Here is a 7,594-nt window from a genome sequence, read left to right as displayed (position 1 = left end):
AAGAAGGGCTGCTTATGCACAGGGAGACAGCTCAGGGGGCAGGAGTGCATGGAGGGATGGACACAGGGAAGAGGTAATTATCGGGAGGAAGAGGGAGGGGAGCTGTTGCATTGTGGTAAATTGTGGTCAATGTCATGAGACAAAGTGTATGTGAACTGCTGTATGGAAAGTGAATTTGCTCTGTAAAGTTACACCCAAATCACAATTAAAAAAAAAAAAAAAGAGCACTCTTCGCCACTTCCTCCCTGTGTTTGCCATTTCCATTCATCCTTCATTCCTATTCCTTCCTGCCTTCTGAGCTTCATTCCTGGGCAAAGGCTGCCCTTTGGATCTCTTCTCCTTGGTTGATTGTTCTTGGGTGTGCCTACCTCCCTGCTGTTATTGTTCACCTTATAGGCCTGTCTATTGTTTGGCTGAAAGTTGAACCTGAGGGGGTGAGTTCAATTCCAGGCTTGAAGGGTGTCTGAGGTCTATAATCTCAGGAGTTCCACTAGTCTCAATCAGATGAGTAAGCCTGGTCTTTTTTTTTTTTTTTTTATCATTTTGGGTTTTGTTCCACATTTTTCTTCCACTCTATCCAGGACTTCCTATTGTGATCCCTTTCAGAACAGTGAGCAGTGGTAGCCAGGTGCTATCTAGTTCTGGTCTTAAGGTGTGGAGTCTGGGTGAAGCATACTCTTTTCAACCTTCAAAGTCCTCCAGTCTTTTTTTGGGGGATGCTCTACACACTGTCAACATATTAATCCTCCTAAGACTCCACTGTCATCCAATGACTCGCTTACAATTTTAAATAAACACAGAATCAGTAACAGTGCCTTAGCAGGTCCTATTGGAGCCTGAGGCAAAAGAATAATCAGTTATAATGGTCCTGTCTTTATTTAAAATTTTGTTATTTTGTTGATCATGGATCTTTTTTGCATTTATCTTATTTTGTAAAACATTGCATTGAAATTTCTTCATCTTGGTTACTGAGTTCGTTGGTTCTCCCTTATATTTTCCATCTAAGGCAAGAGTCTCATTCACTTCTCTTTTCTCATCCTAGCCCAGCCCTGGGAGGTAGCTCTGCTGATGTGGGTGAGCACTAGTAGTGAAGTCAGTCAGAATTGGTTTGAATATTGACTCAGCCTGCCACATACTCTGGGTTACCTTGAGAAAATTCATGAGTCTATATTTCTCTTTTGTTAAATAACGATAATGGCAATCTTGCAGGTTTATTGTGATGAATAAATTATGTGACATATTGGAGACATCCAACACCACACAATCCTGGTTTGGCACATAACAGGTTGTTATTATTGTTAAGTGTTCCTGAGTCAGTTCCAACTCATAGCGATCCCATGTACAACAGAACAAAACGATGTCCAGTCCTGCACCATCCTCACAATCTTTGCTATGCTCAAGCCATGTTGCAGCTACTGGGTCAAATCATCTCGCTGAGGGTCTTCTGCTTTACCAAGCATGGTATCTTTCTCGAGGGAATGTTCCCTTCTGACAACATGACCAAAGTAGGTGAGATGAAGTCTGGTTATTCTCTCTTCTAAAAAAACATTCTGGCTGCACTTCTTCCAGGACAGATTTGTTGGTTCTTCTGGAAGTCTATGGCATTTTCAGTATTCTTTGCCATGTATATATACATATTGCCCATAATATTTATATTTTCAAATAATAATATATTTTGAAGATCTTTCTAAATTAGCACATGTGAAAATAAATATACCTCACTGTTTGTTATTTGTACATATATCACAAAGTATAAACATAAATATAGTTTTTTTTTTTTTGAAAAGCACTTACCAATTAGATAAAAACTAAAGCATTTTAGCTTCATAGGAAATTATCTCAAGATTGAAATCACCTGAGTACTTCCAGAAAATTTTATTCTATGTTTATACTTCCATAGGAGCCCTGCTGGCACAGTGGTTAAGCACTTGGCTGCTAACCAAAAGGTTGGCAGTTCGAACTCACCAGCTGCTCCATGGAAGAAAGGTGTGGAAGTTGGCTTCCATGAAGATTACAGCCTTGGAAACCCTGTGGAGCAATTCTACTCTGTCCTACAGGGTTACTTGAGTTGAATCCATTCTACAGTAATGGGTTTAGGTTTTTTTTTTTTTTTTTTTTTAAAGTACTTCCTTAAATAGTAACAAACCTCCCTGCCCCTCATTGCCACAAATAATAGTCCTTTGTTATTATACACAAACATTCCCTTTTCTTATGGATATTGTTTCTATTTTTTTTTTTAATCTCAATTTTATTTAACTAGCGAAAGATATCTGCTCCAAGTTGTTGTTGTTGTTATGTGCGGTGGAGTCAGACCGGACTCATAGTGACCCCTCCTTGGGTTTCCGAGGTAGTATCACTAGGGAAGTAGATTGCCCCATCTTCCTTCCGAGGTGTGGCTGGTGGGTTTGAACCACCAGCCTTCTGGTTAGCAGTCAAGTGCCTTAGGCACTATGCTACTAGAGCTCCCTCTGCTCCAAAAGGCTGGTCCAATTTGACTGTAAATTTGCTTGGCAGACACAGGAAATGGTTAGTCATTGTGTGCTTGGCAAGCTGTCTGTCTGTCCTGCATTTTCAACTCAGAAAGAATATCTGTACAGGATAATATCATTAAGCTTATGAAATGCCAATTTTCTACATTTCATTGCCTGGACATACCATCTCCTGAAAGATGTGTCTCAACTTTCTGTTTTCTGCTTCCTGAAAGAAAGAAAAATATAGATGGAAACTTGTAGGCTTGATATTCAGCAGGACAAGATTCAAGGCCAAAACCAGACTCCCTGAAAGCATAAGAGGATTGGTAGGCTGAAGGTGGGCCTCTGAGGCCAGAAGCGTGGGCCTAGGGGTGGGGCAGATCATGAAGAGCCACATATGCTTTGCTAGAATGAGGCATTTTGGTTCAATGGTAGAATTCTTGCTTCCATGCAGAAGCCCCAACTAAGATGGAATAGGAAGAAAAGCCTGGTGATTTATTTCCAAAAATCAGCCATTGAAAACTCTATGGATCACAATGGTCCAATCCCTCACGGAAGTGGCACAAGACCGAGCAGCATTTTGTTCTGTTTGCATGGGTCACCGTGAGCAGAAGACTGACTTATTTGGCAGCTAACAACAACATGTGAAGAATACATTAATGATGCATGTCAAATGACAAAGGAACTTCACAACTGAGATGTACGTGCTCAGGGACGATAGATCTATTGAGGACTGGACCAGAAGTCTAAATGCCTGAACAAACAGAAAGGGAGCAGGAGTAGGTGGGGAGAACCTTTGAGGAGAGGGAGAGTTGGAAGAAGGACAATTGGTAGGAAGAGGCTCAGATTAAAGGGCAGCTTTAATGGATCAAGTGTGAGCGAAGGCTGGCTGGGAGCCTCCGCACAGGCGCAGCCCTGTGCTTTTGGGATGAGTCCCACATTGGTCAAGAAGGGTTTGGCTCCAGTTCCCCTGCAGGCTCAGTCATTGGCTGGAGTGGCCTGAGGAGAGTGGGCTCTTTTTGTGAAGACTGTGGTACATTCTGGACACTGTTAGCTAACTGCACTGCTGATGGCAGGCTCTCACTTAAAGGGAGATTTGAGCAGTGTACTCTCATGGCTGCCACAGAAGGTTAAAAACAGATTAGTGCTTTAGTTTGATTGAAGCTTGCTTTGGGTCTTTTTGTTATTCCAGCATCACGAAACTTTACTTTATCTAAAAGCTACACTAAGAATGTAGGTGACAGAAACCAACATGCATGGGTCAAATTCCTGGTGTTACCACTTGTGCTAGTTAAGGTTGTGTGTCAACTTGGCTGGGCCATGGTTTTGAGTGGCTGGACAGCTGGATGTAGTTATTCCCTATGATGAGCTTGGTAATCAACTCCATGGAATCTGCTGTGAGCAGGTAGGTAGTTGCCTTCTGGGCATGGCCTGCTTCCAGAATATAAGGAGAGGCTTTGAGACAATCTCAAACTTCTTGGTATATCTAGGTCCTGTATTCGGATGTCACCAGTGGCCTGACATGTTGCATGACAACCTTGGGACTGTTTCTGGACTAGAACTAGGGTCCTGCCGTGTTGCTTGCTAATCTTGGGACTGTGCCATTTTACCTTTCGATTTGGGGTTTGTCAGCCTTAGCAGCCAGCAGCTGCTTGAGTCAGAAAAAGCCTCCAGCTCTAGTAGGCCTAGAACAGGAGTCAGAGTTAAAGCCCAAGGTTGAGGGGCCTACACCCCGCCCTAGAGCCAGCACTTTGAACTTGGACTTATAGCCTCCTAAACTGTGAGAGAATAAATCCCTGTTTGTTAAAGTCATCCATTTGTGGTATTTCTGATATAGCAGCACTAAAGAGAACCAACACACCACTGTTAAATAAAAACTAAAATGACTATTTGTGCTGGTTTCAGATCTTTCCAAAAATAATAAATCAAATTGGCCATTTGTACCAAGTATAAACCTGGATAAAACAAGTTTCACAGAAACTTTCCAAGCAAAAAAACTTGACACTTAAGAATGTCTAACTCACCAGAATAACCAGCTCCCACCAGAGAACTATACCTTATGAAACCAATGACAGAAAGACCCCCACTTTGTAAAACTCCCTTTAATTAAGGGCTTACCTAAGATTCCATCATTGTAACTTCCCTACTGGAAATCCTCAAACTGCCTTAAAATACTCTCTCTTTGCAGTGCTTGAAGGAGCTCCCATTTGGAGGCTCCTTGTCCATAAATGGGTTATTGGTCCATAAATCCTGTTAACTCCAATGGATTCATTAATCAAATTTTTCTTTTCACCCCACATTAACCAGCTGTGTGACCCTGAACAATTAATTTCACCTCTCTCAGCCTCCGTTTTCTGTCTGTAAAATAGGAAGGATAATAATAGTACTTCCCCCATAGGGGTGTTGGGAAGATTATAATGAAATGCTCATGTAAAGCACAGTGCCTGGGACATTGCAGGCTTGCAATAGATATATCATCAGAGGTCTCATTTCCATTAGTAAACAAGGCAGGCACCTAAACAGAACGTTCAATCTTAAAAGGCTCTTTAAAAAAGTGGTGATCAGTAACTCTCCATGTTAGCTAGGAACAGCATAAGAGGAAGTAGACAAGAAATGTGTAGTTGTAGAAAAGAGAATTATTTGATGATGAGAGCCATACACAGTACTTGCGTCCCTAGTATGGAAGCAAGGGAGATTTTGAGTTCTTCTTCAATGTGGAGGACTTGAAAGAAGATGAGAATGTTTCTGTCCAGAAGAGTACATATGTGGTCTTGGAGGTTAGGGGACCACAGCTGACATCCCAGCTCTATGGCTTTCTTACAACTTCAAAGAACCATTCTCCTTAGTTCCGAGCCAATGTTTACAGCTGCAAGGCTTTGATGAACTTACCCCAAGTTTTTTTCCTCCTTTGACCTCTGGCTCACGGCATTCAAACTTACCCCCATTTCAATTTTAAAAAAGAAGCCATAAAAGCAGACCAAAGCCCTCCACCTCCTTTTAAAGCAAGAAGACTACTTTCATTATATTGAAATTATTGGATAGTTCTCATATATAATCAACAAGGAGAAAACATAATGAAAGATGCTATTAATGATAGCACCACAAAAGTAAAATACCTAATAATAAACTCAACAAGAAACATGCATGAGCTATATGAAGAACACTGAAATATGTTTGAGGGAAGAAAAGAAAGACCTGAATAAATGAAAATGCATATAGATTTATTATTATTATTGGATAAGAAGCCTTAACTTTATTAAAATGTCAATTCTCCTTAGATTGATCAATAAATTTAAATATGATTACAATAAAACTACTAACAGGATTTTGGAGTGTAGGAACTAGACAAACTGATTCTAAAGTTCCAATGGAAAACCAAAACGGAGTTTTTTGGGAGGAGGGTTTTTCTATGCTTCAGAGAAAAAATAATGAAAGGGTGCCTTCATTAAAGGGTACAACTTGAAATAGCTAAATGCAGACTCTTCCAAAAGAATGTCTTCAGCACTGGGCAATCCAATGTAAATGATGTGAAGGGGGGCTGTTTCTAGGTAACCATAAGGACTCCCCCAGAAAGGCCAGAAGTTCCTTACCAGCTTGTCAGTGGACAGTTGTTGCCTTTGAGCTGGATGGTCATATGATCATGGTGGGGCTGAAGACCCTAAACCTTTGATCCATATGTTTTTTTGTTCCCTCAAACAATGATTACAATGAGAACAGTTCTCCAAATTAAGCCAGAAGATAGGACCCTTTTGTGCACTGATGTTTAAGAGGTGGGGAGAGAGGTAAAGGGAAGAGAACCAATGTGGGATCCCCAGGAAAGTGGGATGTCACGGTTTATGTTTAATCACATATAAGTATTCTTTGGCAGTGCCAGGGGATGAAACATGTACCAAGATTCAGAGACAGCTATTTGCTCTCTTTCCTTCTTATCCCTTCCTATTACTGCCCCAAGGCCTGGCAATGCTTTTGATTAAAAAAAAGCAAAGCGAAATCATACAACATACACCCCCCCCCACACACACACACACACCTGTTAGGTTGATGTATAGACTGGAGCATTTAAAAAGCTTGCCAACAGCAGTGTGCCTAGGAAAAAGAGGATACTCAGGACCAGTCACATCTTCAATTCCTTAGTTAACACCAACAATCTCAACCACGTGGGTATGTACCCAGTTTCTTGGATACGTTTGGATGTTCTTGCAAAGTTGTATTAAAATCCATAACATGACCATTAAAGAAAATCTGGAGTATGAAATCACTTTGGGTAACTGTGAATGACTAGCACCTATGATATCATAGAAGCTCTTAGAGAGGGACCCAGAATGAAGTAGGACATCAGTTGTGTGATCAGGGTATGTGTATCTAATACCAGGAAGGTTGTTATACAAAGGCCAGGGGCAGAGTGAAGGCTAGAGAGCTGCTTATTTGCAAGATGGACAAATAGACTTATGGGACCAGCTGGTAGGATCACTGTAAGAGGGAAGGGGCCAGCAGGGGTATTTAGCCTGAAGCCTCAAGTTCCTAGCAGTGTCAGAATTTGGCTTCTACTGTTGTTGTTGTTGTTGTTGTTATGTGCCGTCAAGTCTACTTAAGGTGAATTTATTCAAAAGAGCAAAGGAGGCTTCCTCTTTTAATAGCAGTTTTATTTATCATTAAAATAACAATAACAGCAACAGCAATTTGTTTATTTTCTGATTTTCTTGAATTTTGATCTTGTTCAGAACATAATTTAGATATGACCAGTGTACAATTTTGGTAATGTAAAATTCATTATCAGTAATAGAAAAGTGTCCTGATGTATCACCTTATTGCTAATCTCAAAGTTTGCCATTAGCTCTTAATTGAAATTCAAAGACTTTCTAGTACTTGCTAAATATTGAACATGAGAGCTAAGATTTGAGGGTGAGAGGATCCTCAATGAGCTCTTCAGTTTGTGTTGTTGGCTGGTTCCCAAGTCTGAAACCCCCGTGTGGTTGGGGAACAATTGCTGCCTATGAGTTTCCCAGGCATAGCAGCTGGTGAGGAGCACTGGTAGCTTAGTGCCTTAAGGCACTTGACTGCTAACCAGAAGGCTGGCGGTTCAAACCCACCAGCCACTCCTCAGAAGGAAGGTTGGGCAATCT

Source organism: Orycteropus afer, unplaced genomic scaffold, assembly GCF_000298275.1.
Source record: "Orycteropus afer afer isolate SDZICR_OR568_19922 unplaced genomic scaffold, OryAfe1.0 scaffold00293, whole genome shotgun sequence".
In the NCBI taxonomy this organism is placed as follows: domain Eukaryota; kingdom Metazoa; phylum Chordata; class Mammalia; order Tubulidentata; family Orycteropodidae; genus Orycteropus; species Orycteropus afer.
The sequence above is the reverse complement of the archived record's forward strand: the minus strand, read 5'-3'. Positions refer to the sequence as shown.